At 32.1% G+C, this 16,248-nt stretch overlaps 1 long non-coding RNA gene across 1 annotated transcript; it reads right to left on the bottom strand.

Annotated features, from left to right (window-relative positions):
* Nucleotides 1–12,395: 12,395 nt before the first annotated feature.
* LOC139525408 (uncharacterized) lies at nucleotides 12,396–13,647 on the bottom strand. Its single transcript, XR_011664890.1, has 3 exons — nucleotides 13,387–13,647; nucleotides 12,800–12,878; nucleotides 12,396–12,544 (listed from the first exon to the last, which is right to left on the bottom strand). It is a non-coding gene; the product is annotated as an uncharacterized lncRNA (long non-coding RNA).
* Nucleotides 13,648–16,248: the final 2,601 nt, after the last annotated feature.

Raw genomic sequence — 16,248 nt, 5'->3', positions numbered from 1 at the left:
GGTGATGATCTCGAATTTTTTCCAAGTTCTCAAACAGGAGGGTGTACAGTGACCAATGGTACCCCCTTATAATTCATTTGATTTGTAATATTGTCCCATACATAAATATATGTTGTTTAAGATTATGGATCTCAACCGTTATAAATTCTCAAACAGAAAGGGGTAGAGTGGCCCCACGAACTCCACCTATATTTCATATGATTTGTTATATTGTCCCATACATGAATATATATTGTTTATTGGTGGGTATCTTGACCGTTACCAAATTCTCAAACAGGAGGGGCGGGGTGACCCGCAGGGAATCCCCCTATATTTTATTTGATTAGTTATATTGTCCCATACATGAATAAATATGGTTTAGGGTTGAGGATTTCGAATGTTTCCAAGTTCTCAAACAGAAGGGTTTGCATTGACCCTAGGGACCCTCTTATTATTCCTTTGATTTGTAATATTGTCCCATACATGAATATAAATGGTTAAAGATTGGGGATCTCAACCGTTTTCAAATTCTCAAACCGGAAGGGGAAGATTGGCCCCACGAACTCCACCTATATTTCATATGATTTGTTATATTGTCCCATGTATATGTTCCAGACCATATGAGTATTTGGACTGTACGCATACGGTCCGGACCGTATACGTATACTCGTACGGTCCGACCATACGCGTACAGTCGGACCGTATGAGTATACGCGTATGGTCCAGTACGAGCTGACCATACATGTTATTAGATCATATGGGTTAAATTTAAAAAAAAATAACATTAATCACAATCTTTATTTTCAGATTTACTAATTTATTATTATTACAATTACACGGATAAAATAAACAAATGAACAATTGAAATAAAATATTTGTTTAATTGTATATCTTGATCCTAATTTCGTACTCTCAACCAATGTTACACTTGCTACCACAACTAACGTACTAATATTTTTTACATTTACATTTTTGCAGTTCGTGTATGTTCCTTAGCAAAAATATTTTTTGGTAAAGTTGCTAAATATTCTAAAACAATTGTCCTCCCACATTATATTTACTTCCGATATTTTCAATTTTAGTGATCATAATTCAATTATTTTACTCAGTGATCGACATGTTAAATACAAGAGATTAACAGATTCAATTAGCGTGAATTTTTTAAATCATTAAAATATATAGTAATTACAATTAAACTTTTTTATATCTATTTGAGAGTTAAGTTATATCTGTTATATGGATCTAATTAACTTTGACAACTTCTTAATATTAGTCAGACGTACGGTCCAAATACTCATACGGTCTGGAACATATACATGAATATATATGGTTTAGGGGTGGGGATCTCGACCGTTTCCAAGTTCTCAAATAGGAGGGGTGCGGTGATCCCCAGGGACTCAACCTATATTTCATTTGATTATATATATATTGTCCATACATGAATAAATATGGTTTAGGGGTGGGGATCTCAACTGTTTCCAAGTTTTAAAACATGAGGGGTGGGATCTCATCCGTTTCAAAGTTATCAAACAGGAGGAGGTAGAGTGGCCCAATGGTCTCCACCTATATATCATATGATTTGCTTACATTCAGGTATCATATAATATAGTTGCACTATTTGTGCCTGTCCCAAGTCAGGAGCCTGTAATTCAGTGGTTGTCGTTTGTTTATGTGTTACATATTTGTTTTTTTGTTACTTTTTTAAAATAAATAGGGCCGTTAGTTTTCTCGTTTGAATTGTTTTACGTTGTCTTGTCGGGGACTTTTATAGTTGACTATGCGGTATGGGCTTTGCTCATTGTTGAAGGCCGTACGATGACCTATAGTTGTTAATGTCTGTGTCATTTTGGTCTCTTGTGGATAGTTGTCTCATTGGCAATCATACCACATCTTTGTTTTTGTAAGAAACTTCCAGCTATTTTAACTGACCTATCAAAATTGAGAAGAAAAAAATACCCCTTGAAATTGCAGTAATATGTTTAACTTTAAAAGCATCTAACATGCATTACCAACATTTATCACTGATAAAGAAAATGTATACTGTTACCAGGAACATATATATATTGTTTAGATAAACTGTTCCCAGCTGTATCATTGTATTGGATTTTGACATTAAAATTGGTGAACAAAATATTTTCTGCTTTTTCTTTCTTTTACATATATATCTTTTGGTTTTCAATTCTAGTGTTTATATTTATTTACCATGCATAGATGTATTTTGTCACCTGTCTGGATTCTTTCAGTTGATAGCCAAAACTCGGGATTACCCTTATCCGCTTCCAGAATCGGATCCGATATTGTAATTGTCTTCTCGCGGCAGCCATTTTGTTTTCAATGTTGTTTTTGACAGATATGTAGTGAGATACGATTTTACTCAGATTCACACATTATTTGTCGGCGATTTTCTGTATAAAGCTAGCGGTTGAACAAATTGAACATTGCTGTCATGAATAGTAATAATGAAAATAAGTTTGAGATCGTTTATTAGGAAACTTTGGTAAAAATGTTTGCAAAGTTATTATTTTTTTTCTTTCAAGGTCCGTCGGGGCTGTCGGGCGTAGCTAGTAACCAAGTAGAAAGTCCGACTGCAAAAGTGAAAGGTCGCAGACCTCGGACCACCGCTTATTTGAACCCCTGCGTCTAAATTGAAAAGATATGAAAATTTCGTCTTCTAATTCAAAATTGCCGCCAACAGCGTGATCAGTTGAACTTATATTAATAGACTACTGACGTAGTTGACTACGTATTGACGACAAACAATATTCCTACGACTTTTGCAATTTGGGAAATCTTAACTACTTGTCTTTAGAGATTTTCGGCGATTAAATATTTCATACATTTGTTCTTTGACATCTTAGCCAAAAGCTCAGGGGATAATAAACTACATAAGGATTCCTAATGTGCTCTACTTCCTATGTGCAACTTCAAAACTTTTGGGAAAATCGACGATCATTTAAGGTTTTTCTGGTCATATTTTTTGTAGTCCAGAATGAAAAGTATGAAAAAACTTTCCAATAAGTTATAAATAACATAGTTACCAGCTAGATAATAACAATGGCAAATATTTCAGCATTTATTGGGTAGAACACAAATCCAGAGTGTTCGCATAAGGCAGCTTAACTGCCTAAAAATTTAGGAAATATAATCCAACAGTAGTGGTAGCATATCTGTTTACAATTGTAATAATCGAAACCGAAAGTAGATAAAACATTGTTAGTCTAGATTGTCGCGTCTATTAGATTTAAGTTAACTAGTTATCAAAAGAATATCAACTCACTTTACTTTTTTGGTTCCTATTAACCGTCACAAACGATGAATATACTTAAATAATATTCCGACTGAACGTTTTGGAAATTATCACATATATATATGTCATATGACCAGGCTCAAGCTAGCAGCCACTCGCTAGCAGCCAACACGCTAGCAGCCAGTTTTAGGATATGTCTATGAACCAAAAAATTGCATAAGATTCAAACGCGCTCATCTTTTTTTTATTAATATATAACCAATGTTTGATCAGTGTTTAATATATAATGAATTAAGCAGTCGGCGAACTATTCGATGATTTAAAAATATCTAGTCCTGTTCATTAATTTGAGACAAAAGTAATCGATGTCATTAAACAGTGTGCTCCCCGCTTTTAATTTTAATAGTCAACAGTTTTAAGTGTACATGGAATCGTAAATATGTAATAAAATTTATTGAAATGCTTAAAAAAATGTTTGTAACAGGGAATTGACATTGAAATCATTAATTAATTTTGTGATATTGTGTCAAACAGCTTTCCATATTCTCGGCATTCTGTCAAATAGTTCCTGAAAAGTTATAATTGTTTCAGATGCATGACAAGAAAAGAATAATTAATATTTTTTAATTAGACAAATCTGTTTTAACGAAAAATTCTAATTCTGAAGCAGTGGATATCGCTTACCTTTGAATAGACAAAAGGTTTATTTTTTGTACATAAAGTATGGTGAGCAGGAAAATTATTTATAATCTTTAAAAAAAAAAAGAAAAAAAGAAATAAGTATTGCCGTCAAACATTTTTTATTAACAATTATTGTAAGGGTGGGGTAGGGTGTCCGACCCCAAATTTGGACCTAATTTAAAAAAAAATCTAAGCCTAAGCACAACCTGGATTTTTTCTCAAGTAAACCTTACCTATTCAGCTTCACATTGCACCTAGTGGCGAAAAAAGTATTGCCGTCAAACATTTTTTATTAACATTTCCGTAAGGGTGGGGTAGGGTGTCCGACCCCAACTTTGGACCTAATTTTAAAAAAATCTAAGTTTAAGCACACCCTGGATTTTATCTCAAGTAAACCTTACCTATTCAGCTTCACATTACAATTTGGACAAAAAGAGTATCGTTAAAGTACTAAAAATTCTAATCACTTCTCCTTCAGATGAAATTGGGGGAATTTCTTTTCTAAAATAGTATGAAAATGTAGACAAAACTGCACAAACTGCGCAGCCTTGTACATTCATGTTATCTATTACCTGAAAAGTGGAAGATTTAATAGTTTTGTGAATATCATAGAATTGTGCCTCTTACCTAGAAAAGTGCTATATTTTGTACATTGTGATAAAGCTTTATGCTCAAAGCCATTAATTTCAGCAAAAATTAGCGAAGCAGAACTAAACTTAAACTTGACCTGTAACTCATCATGGTTAACTCACATACCAAAAATTAGCCCAATATCAGAAGGCATTTAGAAAAAAAGTCTGTATAACTATGATTTTCAACAATTTCTCAAAGTCCAAAGCCCGTAATTTCGGCAAAAAATAGTGGAGCGGAGAGAAACTTAAACTTGATCTGTAATTCATCATGGTTATCTCACATACCAAAAATCAGTCCAATTTCTGAAGGCGTTTAGAAAAAAAACTCTGTATAATAGTTTGTTGCCGAATGATGGAATGACGGAATTACGGAATTTCGGAATTACGGATTTTGGAATTTCGGATCCACTAGTAACCCGAATTTAGCTTGAACGGACAAAAACGTGTTAACGATATTTAAATGAGATTAATCGTCATTTGATAAAGCTTGACAAAAATTAAAAATTATTTTTAATTCATTTCAATTCATTTCAATTCATTTTAACGTCAGTCAAATAGATTTCTTTGCAGTCAATCAATTGAAATCAAGTTGATGGTAATGTACGTCAAACTAATAGGCCACGCCCCCGTTAAACTATTTCAAACTGGCATCAATTCGTTTTAAACATTGTTGAGACCCGAGCTTTGTACAGGTAAATCACTCAAGCAAAAACTTGATTTATGTATCGTTTATTTTTTTTCAAATTTTATCGAATTTAGTTAAATGCGTGTATTCTTAGTAAAGTCGCACGCTTAACAATTTTTAACAAATGAATGAACAATACACGTGACATTTAAAAAATTTAAATATTGATGCACGGTTTTAAAAATGTGAATCTGTTGAAAAAAAAATAGTAAGATGTATAACATAATTTGAATTTGCCAAAATGCAGTAGATCTTTATCTCACATATTCGTTTCAAAAATTGCTAAGTGCTATGAAAACTCGTGAAAAATAAGTAACGTGTGGTCCCTTGCAATTACTTACGAAACTTTAGGTATTCCTGTATATTTACCGTTTCTGTTTTTCTGTTTTACTATATTGTACTCGTAAATTAAATATGTCACGGAAATAAAAGTAACTTCACAGAAATTATTCATTGCGTATATAATTCAAATCTTATATTTTCGGTAAACAACAAATATTCACTAGCTGTATATTAATATATGAAATAGCTTGTAATGAAAAACAATGTTTTATTAAATAATAAAATTGATGAAGACAATGTTGACATTTGTTGAATTTAATAAACAGTCAGTCTTGCTCAAAAATGTAAATGAAGTAACAGATTAATGAACTTTTAAAACAGTGTTAAATTGTAATACTGGTCGCTGGAGCAAAACAGGCGTAAATTTTTGAAGAGCAGCAAAATCAAACGAGCATATTGAAGCGTTGTTGCGATTCTGGAAAGGTATATTATCGTGCTATCATGCACCGTGACGTTTGATTGGCTATTAGTCGGTACTTTCTTACGCCTTTTAATACATTTAAAAAAAAATGGATATTAAGTTCGTTTGGGGCATCTTATTCTACCTTATATAAATTGAAATGACCATACACATTGTAAAAAACAAGAACGGAAAAGAAACAATTCTGCAATGTTGCTCTCATATTATTTTATTAGCTATATTTTAGCGGAAATTTCTAAAAACTAATATTTCATCTAGGTGCTCTGGTTGAAGTTCGCGTTACATATTAAAATGAATTTCATTGGTCGGAAAGTTTGTAAACTTTCAATCAGGCCAGGTGTTGTCATCGAAAGTCCAATATGGTACAAATGTTTAGACTCTACGATGTCCGAGTTAACAAATAGAATTTAGAAAAATACACTTCATTCCTCGAGAAAATAAATTCTATCTATTCACTAATATCAATAATTGATTAACTTGAACTTTGAAACAGTTACATTAATATATATTTTCGCACCCTTTAAAGTCATATGAAACGAGTGAGTGGTGAAAACTAATGTTTATCCAATTCTTGAACCAATGCATGTATATATCATAAACTTAGTCCTATGTGCACGATTTTATCATTATTTTCGCAAATATATCCTATAATCGTCAATTTTTTCTCTCTCTGTTTGTTATGATTTAAAAAATATGGCTGCTCATTAAATGCCGTGTTTTGAAGCCGAGTTTTAACGATTGTCACCTTATAGTAAACAAATCACAAAAAGCATGGGTATTGAGCACGTGTTTAACATGTATAATCAGATATTTGTTTATTTCAATACAGATCCATGCGTATTGCGATTACCGGATTTTTACGAGGAGGGTTACGCTCGGGTCACTATCCATACGGAAAATATGTCGGCGAATTGCTTCCTGGAAGCAAGCAATTAAAAATAAGTAAACTTCTTCTAAATGTAGACAAATTAAAGAATTTTCCTCAGAAAAAAGTATATGTACATAAGTTGTATAATGAAAACTATCCATTTAGTTATAAAAAACATATGCATATTTTTTTTTAATTTGAGGTTTCTTATGACTTTAAGCTAAGGTCTTTAAATCTAAATAACTTAATAAAATTAGTTGCTTCAATATTTTTTCAATCAATAAATTGCAGGACTAAATTGAATAAAGCATAAATAAAAACATTTTTTTTACACCAGGAGACTGTCCAGTGGTTGTTCCGTAGATAAGAACTCCGATTTGTTTGACGAGACATGCTTTTTAATTGGGATATATGGTTTGAACCCCCTTTTTGCTGTAATCAGTGGTTGTCGTTGTTGTATATTATCTTTTAAGTATTGTATATCAATCAGGCCGTTAGTTGTTTGAATTCATATTTGTAATTTTGGGAACTTTTATAAATGATTATGCGGTTTGGGTTTTGCTCTTTGTTAAACGCTGCAGGGTGATCTAATTATATAAATGTCTGAGAATACACGCTAAATAATAGATTATAACTGTGGTTAAAGAGTTTTAAACTTTAATAACTCTCTTAAACTATCCTGGATTTCTACCAAACAAGGAGAGAAGCTTGTCTTTGATCATAAGACAACTTTCAAATGTAAATATTGTAAAATAAAACGTTTAACCGTATTTTTATTTGTAACTGAACTTAGTTTTTCTGTAAGCTAAGATACATTCACTGTGGTAAAAGTCTAAAAAAAATCATATTTTCATGCCTTTTATTAATCGCTCGAGTTTACGGAAGGGGTTTTCTCGTTATTGAAGGTCGTATTGTTTCATATAATTGCCTACGCCCACTTCATTTTTGGAGGTTGAGCGTACACACACATGTTTATCACGTCACCTTTTTTATGTGCCTGTCCCAAGTCAGTGGCTTGTCGTTCAGTAGTTGCCGTTGGTTCATGTCTGTCATATTGTTTTTTTTTCTTTATAAGTTAGGCCGTTAGTTTTCGAATTTAATTGTTCCCTATTTGTTCATGTCTGTCATATTGTTTTTTTTTCTTTATAAGTTAGGCCGTTAGTTTTCGAATTTAATTGTTCCCTATTTGTTCATGTCGTCACCTTTTAAATATAGCCTTCTATAAGATATGGTCGCCTAACATAGCTTACATCCATTTAATTTGATGGATAGTTGTCTAATTGCAAATCTTATCACATCTCCTTATTTTTCTGTTGAAAATGAACTTTGATAAGTTGGCCAAGCGGTTGTACAGGAAAGGCCCAAGTGATTGTACAGTAAAATCGCAAGCGATTGTACAATCAATTAATTTATTCGATATTGAAATAATGACTATTTTTTAATCTCTACTGGGGCAATGGCTTTTTTACTTTCGGAAAGGAAATAACAGAAATGGTACTTTGAAATTTTGAGATGCAACGATTTGTATTTCAATGGTTATTGACATTTTATCGCTGTTGTGTGACAGTTCTGATCGATTTATTAATCATAATACATAGTTTTGTATTTTATATAACTTCCAGATACGTTGTATTCGTTCCCTCACGCTCACATCAATAAGCTGTGATTTCTGTTTGAATTCAATTTTATGAATATTTTATTTTGCTATATGTCATTTATCATAAGTTTCAAAATCTGCGTCAACTAATTTTGCCTCTTTAAAGGTATAAAATGAAATTAAGCCATTTTAACTTTACTATGGCATGGAACTAGATAACTAGAACAAAAGGGGACCAAATCCCCGATGCCTCTTATCTTATCCGCCGCTGCATGTGTGTATCAACGACATGACGTTTTACAAATACGCAAATCGATACTTGTTCTGAAACTATACTATACTATACTATACAGCAGACATATATATGAAAAAAAGATGAGGTAAATGTATGAGTGCCAAATGCGATAACTGTCCACCCAAGATACAATCTTTTAAAAGTAAGCAATCATTATTTCAACGCTGAAAAGTAAACTATAAAGGGACGAAAATTTACTAGTGTAAACAATTCAAACCAAAAAATACAAAATGAGAAGAAAAAATATCTAATAAATAAAAGAAATATAAAAGGTGTAGATCCAACGATGCAATTTTTGCAAACCATATCAGAGTTCCCGTCCTCGTCGCTCATATACATTGGTCATATGGATTTTACGAACACAAAATTCAAGGATCACTTATTTAACTATACTTTTAATAAAGTTGCTAACCTTGTGAATATTAGCACCGACGGATAGCTTTAAACTAGTAAGTTTGTTTAATAGGTAATTATGTTTCGTTGCTGTCTTGCGGACAAATACCTAAAGTTTCCGTGTCATCTTCAAACATATTAATGGATATATATTTGGGTTATTCAAAACTCTTTTCTTTGCTTTTTGGAAAATTGTCATATGTAGCAATCAATACAAATATACATTAATTGTCAGAAATTTTAAAGAATTAAATAACTCAAGGATTTGTATAGAAAATCCTTGACGCACCCTATAAGCTGTTTTACTTTTGGAATAACGTTTTATCATTATTGAAGTTTAGTTTTTTTGGCACAAATAAAATAATAGATATTTTTTTTCAAAATAAGGGCATATCCAATGCAATCCCTCTTTGAAGTCCTCTAAAAAAAAGTAAAATTCACCCGTATTGGTATGCTGGTGTACGTATATCACACGTTCCGTCTACAATATACTGAAATGACACGGCCGGGTATTGTAAAGCTATTGAGGGACTTTCAGTGTCACATTCATATCCCTGGGTGAAGAAATTACAGGTTTGTGAAACACCGTGTGTACACTGACTTTTAAATGAGTTTTAGTATACCATGCTGTCTATTCTGAGCAATTTTTGTAGGTTATAAATGAAAAGGGAAATCCGTCAAAAACATTATGTGAACAGAAAGCGGGCTTTGAAAACGTGTCCCTAACGATAGAAAATGTCGAATTGATTATTCGATCATTCGAATATGAGTGAATAATGAATATTTATTTTATTTAGAATTTCATATTAGTTATTTTTGTTTATTGTATGTCATGTATTTACAAATTTTATACAAACTCATGACGATTTAGACCTTGACATTTCGTGTAGAGCTAAGACCCCGTTCACACTAGCATATTTTTTTTAATCGATCTAATTTGAATCGATCTAAATAAAACCAGTTAGCGTTCACATTATCTTTAATCATAAAGATCTCTACCGGTCTAAACCGATCCACTGCGTTAACACTACAATTACACGCAATCGATCGCGCTCTAACCTTTTTACCCGTAATCTGTAAACATTGTGTAAACATTGATACTCTGACACACACACTTGAAAAAAAAATGGATAAAGTTATTGTTTCTCCTGAATCAGAAGTTAACATTTTGGTACAGGTGTTATTGCCGCGTTTTCTATAATTTTGAAAAAAATATCTGTAGTAACGAAGTTACAACACGACGAAATATTGCGGTTCCTGAAAAGAAAAAAAAATCATCATAAGAAAAGAAGGCACAGATTTCGCAATGCAAAGCGATGGCGAAGACAAAATGTTTTCAGTTTTTTTTAAATGTCTGTAAACAGAGAAATATGGGTTAAACAACGAACCTCTGAGATAGTTTTGGCGCTGTACATGCGCATACATTATTTTCGATCCAATCGTACTAGTTTAAGCCGATCTCTGCGTTCACATTTAAAGTAAGATCGGTTTACTTTAGACCGACTCAAACTATACTACCTCTTTTTGGTGTTTTAGTTTAGACCGATTGAAGACAGATTCAAAGCGTTCACATTGGCCCTTAAATCGATCTAAAGTGAACCGGTCTAGTTTAAATCGATAAAAATGTCCTAGTGTGAACGGGGTCTAAGACACCTGTTTCTAGTTGAAGACTAAAAATGCGGTCTTGATTTAACTATGGTGTTTTTGTCGTTTGGTTGCTGTCAAATTGAAGTATATCCCACATCTCCTATAGTATGTGCTTTAAAATCTATGTATACGAATTCATAATTGAAAGGGTTATTTGCATGAGCATAGATCAATTCCATGAATATACTAATATATTAATCGGTGTGAGTTGTACCACATACTTATATATGAACATCATTAATTTCGATCTAAAAAAGTCCCTATAAAGAAATAAATATTTAAATAAACCATGTCGACCGTATGTTACCGCAAACAAGACAGCTGATTGGATAATTGAGATAGATTGTTACGCCTATATTGATACTTGATGTACCAGCAGACACCTGTCAGTAAAAACAAAAATGCAGGCGTGGATATATTAGAGATTTATTTGTGTATTCGATATTTGAAAAATAAGTTAGGTAATCACTTTTCGTTTTCCCCTTTTCAGGTGAATTTATATAACTGTTTTTACACTTTTTTATTCAACAGAAAGGTATTCAAATATGAGCGTTACCACAAGATTTTTTTTTTATAGCAAATTGTGTTTTCCGGAACGTCCTACCTCTGAAAAAGTTGAATCTCACAAGTTTTATCTACCATGTACATAAAGGACCACTATTAAATTTTATATGTAAATTGTAAAAGATTAAGAATATTTTTTATATCTGTACTAAATAATTTTCTGAAATAAAATAAAGCATATTTCTCTCTGCCTAAATGCAACCGTGAGCACATTTTCATACTATTCTTTATCTATTTGCAAAAGACGAAGAATTCTCCTTAAACTGTAAATTATTAAACAGACAGACACACTTTAAAAGACAAAATACAAGCGTTTATTACCATCCACACTCTAAAAATTGTGTTTAGAGCCTAAACACTTTCCTAAACACATTTGTGAAACCGATTTTTGACATGTTTAATATTTAATGTGTTAACAGCCTAAACGTGTCAAGCTATAAAGTGCTTAGACTGTAAACATGTTTAGATGTAAAGTGTTTAGACTAGAAACATGTTTTGCTAAAATGTGCTTAGACTGTAAACATGTTTAGTTGTAAAGTGTTGTATCTGGAAACATGTTTAGTTCTGAAGTGTTTTGTCAGGAAACATGTTTAGCTGTGAAGTGTTTTGAATGTAAACATGTTTAGACCATAAAGGGTCGTGAAGAAACATGTTTATCGTTTTAGTACGATAAGCCGTTACTTCATTAGACCCCAAATAAACTAATACTCCGGAAGGGTAGACTGTAAAACGTATGATAGCTTTCAATACTACATGTGTTCATACCATCACAAAAGGAGCCAAACGCATCAAACTAAGAAACTTGAATTTCCAATTCAAATTGATTGTGACTAATACCTTTTCAATCTGAATGAGTATTTTCTTTAATTCAATTGTCAACATTCGACTATTGCATTTTTTCTTCATTTCAAAGATTCATTAAACAGTCTAGAACTTTTGAAATGAAATTATTATAATACTTATTCTAGGATTAAAAACAAAATTACAAGATATGAAACAAAGGAATTTATGTAATTGTTTATTTCTAGTTAATCATTGAACACAATCAAATATTAACTCATAAAATCATAAATTCATAGCAACGTACATATACATAATATTGACCAATCAAAACAATTTGAAAATGTCCTGTTTTCATTTTACAAGTCAATAAGAGCTTCTCCTTTCTTAGTACCCAACTGCTGGTCACTGGCCTGAAAGATAGAAAAATATTGATAAGCAACTAAGTAGAATTAATCTAAAAATATAAATATACGAACTACTACACCAAAAAGTAAATGCATGATTTAAGATCCAGATAACAACATTAGAACACTGGTATAAAAGCATAAATGTACTGCTGAGTCAATTGATATTTTTAATATAAAACTTCTTTTCATGCTTAATATCATTCATTTGATCAAATATATATTGACATTTTTAAAATCAAATACACTTCGGATTCTTACCTAGCAATATAGTTGCTACTGTGCATTATCTCCTCTTTTAGCATGTCAAGACAAATGATTTTCTCTGCACTTCTCTCATCTAGAATAAAACAATACATATCAATAAAAATATAAGAAAGCACAACGGCTTATAACTATTGAAGAAAAACAAGCATTTTTTTATTTATGTTGAGCAAATGTTGATTGTGCATTTAGAAAGTGCTTACTAAAACAATGAACTCGATATGACACTGGTTTTGCGAATGATGCACTCGGCAGATTCCGCTTCCCTTCATGTTCCATTATAATCTGCCGAGGAGTACCAAATGAAAATTGTCCTCATGAACTCCTTTCAAAGAACATATATATATATAATACATTTGTAAGTGCTAGCTTGCATGATAGAACATTAAACAACTCTTATCTTTACACAAGATAGTTTGAACACTAAAATCTCTTACAAGCACTTGTTTCATGGGATGGTTCCCCCTTTTTCTTCTCCTGCATTGACTATACGGTAGTGTACTTGTACATAATACTTATAACTGTCAATAATCATTTAAAATTGGCAGTACAAAATAAGAATCAGTATAATTATAACTCCTTACCTTTCTGAAACAGTTAAGTTACGGTCAGTTATGGTCAGAAGTAAACAGCGTGGCCTTTGACTTCGGGTTCTTTGTTTCTTCTTCCCGCTCAAAAATTAGCACGTGGTATGCATGCCGTCTTCGGCCTAAATGTGTTGTAATTCTAAACGTGTTTAGGAAAGTGTCTAAATATCGAAAGTGCTTAGAATTTAAACACGTTTAGCTTCATATACTTGACGATGTAGCTAAACATGTTTAGCACAACAACATGTTTATTGCAAAGTGCTGAGAGCCAAAACATGTTTAGTGCGAAGTGCTGAGAGCCAAAACATATTTAGCTTTTAATGCTTAGAAATTAAACACTTTCCTAAGCACATAAGTCTTGCAACACGTTTAAATTCTAAGCACTATTTTTACAGTGCAAAGAAATAAGTTTCTATAAAGTAACCAATCCTTAATTCACAACCGTCAAAACTCTGAACACATTTTTGATATTTATCCAAGAGATTATAAACTTCAAACCAAGTGGAAAAAAGAAAAAAAAATACGTTTTTAATTTTTTGGGGTAGACGAGTAGCAAATTGAATCAGGAAGTGTTATTGGAAAATATTTAAGATATATGATGATTTTTGTAAGCAACGTGGCAAAAACACGCATATAGAGTTACGTAGGTGACTTTTCCTCGAGTGAATGTCGTGTTAGCAATATGAATAATGGATTCAATTTTATCGGGAATTCTTTATTAAAATAGTCTTTGTCTCACAACGGATAATACTTTAGTTATCATGGTTATTTGACTAACGATGTTAAAAAAAAGACAGAACGAATTTAATATCATCTTTCTCTTTTTTATAGTGTAATTATAAGTATGTTTTAACTGGCAAGAAATTATTCTGTAAATTTCTGTTATTGAATATCAAGAAAAAAAAATAAAATCCCGAAATTGATTTGAAACTTTGATGATCAACAGTTTTCCTGGGAAAATGTTCACATCCCTTGGGGATAATTAGTGTACATGTACGTCCAGTTGCATTTATATTACATGCATGTCAGAACAATTGTGATGATGACGAATTTCTTCCTTTATTCGAGAACAATACGTCCATATAGACTTCGATGAACCAAAGCAATCTGTATTTAAATCTCTTCTTCTTCTTCTTCTTCTTCTTCTTCTTCTTCTTCTTCTTCTTCTTCTTCTTCTTCTTCTTCTTCTTCTTCTTCTTCTTCTTCTTCTTCTTCTTCTTCTTCTTCTTCTTCTTCTTCTTCTTCTTCTTCTTCTTCTTCGATGAACCAAAGCAATCTGTATTTAAATCTCTTCTTCTTCTTCTTCTTCTTCTTCTTCTTCTTCTTCTTCTTCTTCTTCTTCTTCTTCTTCTTCTTCTTCTTCTTCTTCTTCTTCTTCTTCTTCTTCTTCTTCTTCTTCTTCTTCTTCTTCTTCTTCTTCTTCTTCTTCTTCTTCTTCTTCTTCTTCTTCTTCTTCTTCTTCTTCTTCTTTTCTTATGTATACATGTATCTATACTATTAAACGAGAAGACCTCATTTTGTGTGTCGCTTCTCTTCTTGCCACAATAAATTAATCAACACGCCTCTACTCTGTGTCGTATAGGTACAGTGCATAGTCGCATTTGTCATCCATTCATATGATTATTCAGATTGAGTTATTTTGGGAGAAAAACGAGAAAAAGATGTCAGACCACCAATTACTCCCTCCAATTTAGAACGTAATATGTAAAAGTAGCCCTACTCTGACACAAAATAGTGCTTTTGATGTCCTTGTTTACTTAAACTAACCAACAAATTTGCAGAAATGAAACTTTTGGTGAAAGAGAAATATATTTCTAGATCATTTTGAGCCAAAATTTACTTGTCTATGAGTTTGCATTAAAAATTGAGGATTAATGTGCTCCATAGTATACTAATTCTAGATTTCCAGAAAACCAGTTTTTTTTTGATTACCTCTGTTTTGAAAATTGGCATGTAGAAAGCTGATACATGTACAATTAAGGATATACCTGGTTTCTATGAAGTTAAACTTAAGGTAAAATATTTAGAAAGCTGTGAAAATTGTCCGAAATTTTAAGTCAGATTAGACTTCCGGTTTGCGTTTTTCTGTATACTTTGAACATATATGTATACTATGAATAAAGTGTATTTTCAAGTTAACTATCCACGGCGGTCACAGAGTTTACTAAATAGAGAGGATCAGCTGTATACTATATCAATGACCACCATGGATCGATTAGTAAACTTACTATAGAATTGAAAGTAAATACACTTTTTTTATATAGTAATGAATGTTCATAATATACAAATTTTAAAGCGCTAAAATTATTCATGTGAACTTTTTATACCGGATCCAGAACATTTTGTAAGGGGGGCTGACTGACCAAAAGGGGGGGGGGGGGGCTGCTCCAGTCAATCAATTTTATCACACGAAAGAGGGCGGGTTCCAAGCCCCCCACCCCTGATTCCGCCTATGCAAAATTCATTGATTACAAAAAAAGAGAAGAAAATGTGGTATGATTGCCATTTTTAGATAACTCTCCAAAAGAGACCAAAATGACACAGAAATTAACAACTATAGGTCACCGTACGTCCTTCAACAACGAGCAAAACCCATACCGCATACTCAGCTTTAAAAGGCCCCGAAATGACAATGTAAAACAAATCAATCGAGAAAACTAGCAGCCTTATTTATGTACAAAAAAAAAAAGTCCGAAAAACAAATATGTAACACATAAACAAACGACAACCACTGAATTACAGGCTCCTTTCTTAAATGTTCATAATATACTAAATGTATGTTCATACTGAAATGGATAGAAAACCAAAAATTGGGAATTTTGGAAATAAAGGAGGAGGGATTAAAAAAATACATTTCCT

The sequence above is a fragment of the Mytilus edulis genome, chromosome 5 (genome assembly GCF_963676685.1).
Source record: "Mytilus edulis chromosome 5, xbMytEdul2.2, whole genome shotgun sequence".
NCBI classification, from domain to species: domain Eukaryota; kingdom Metazoa; phylum Mollusca; class Bivalvia; order Mytilida; family Mytilidae; genus Mytilus; species Mytilus edulis.
The sequence above is the reverse complement of the archived record's forward strand: the minus strand, read 5'-3'. Positions and strand labels throughout refer to the sequence as shown.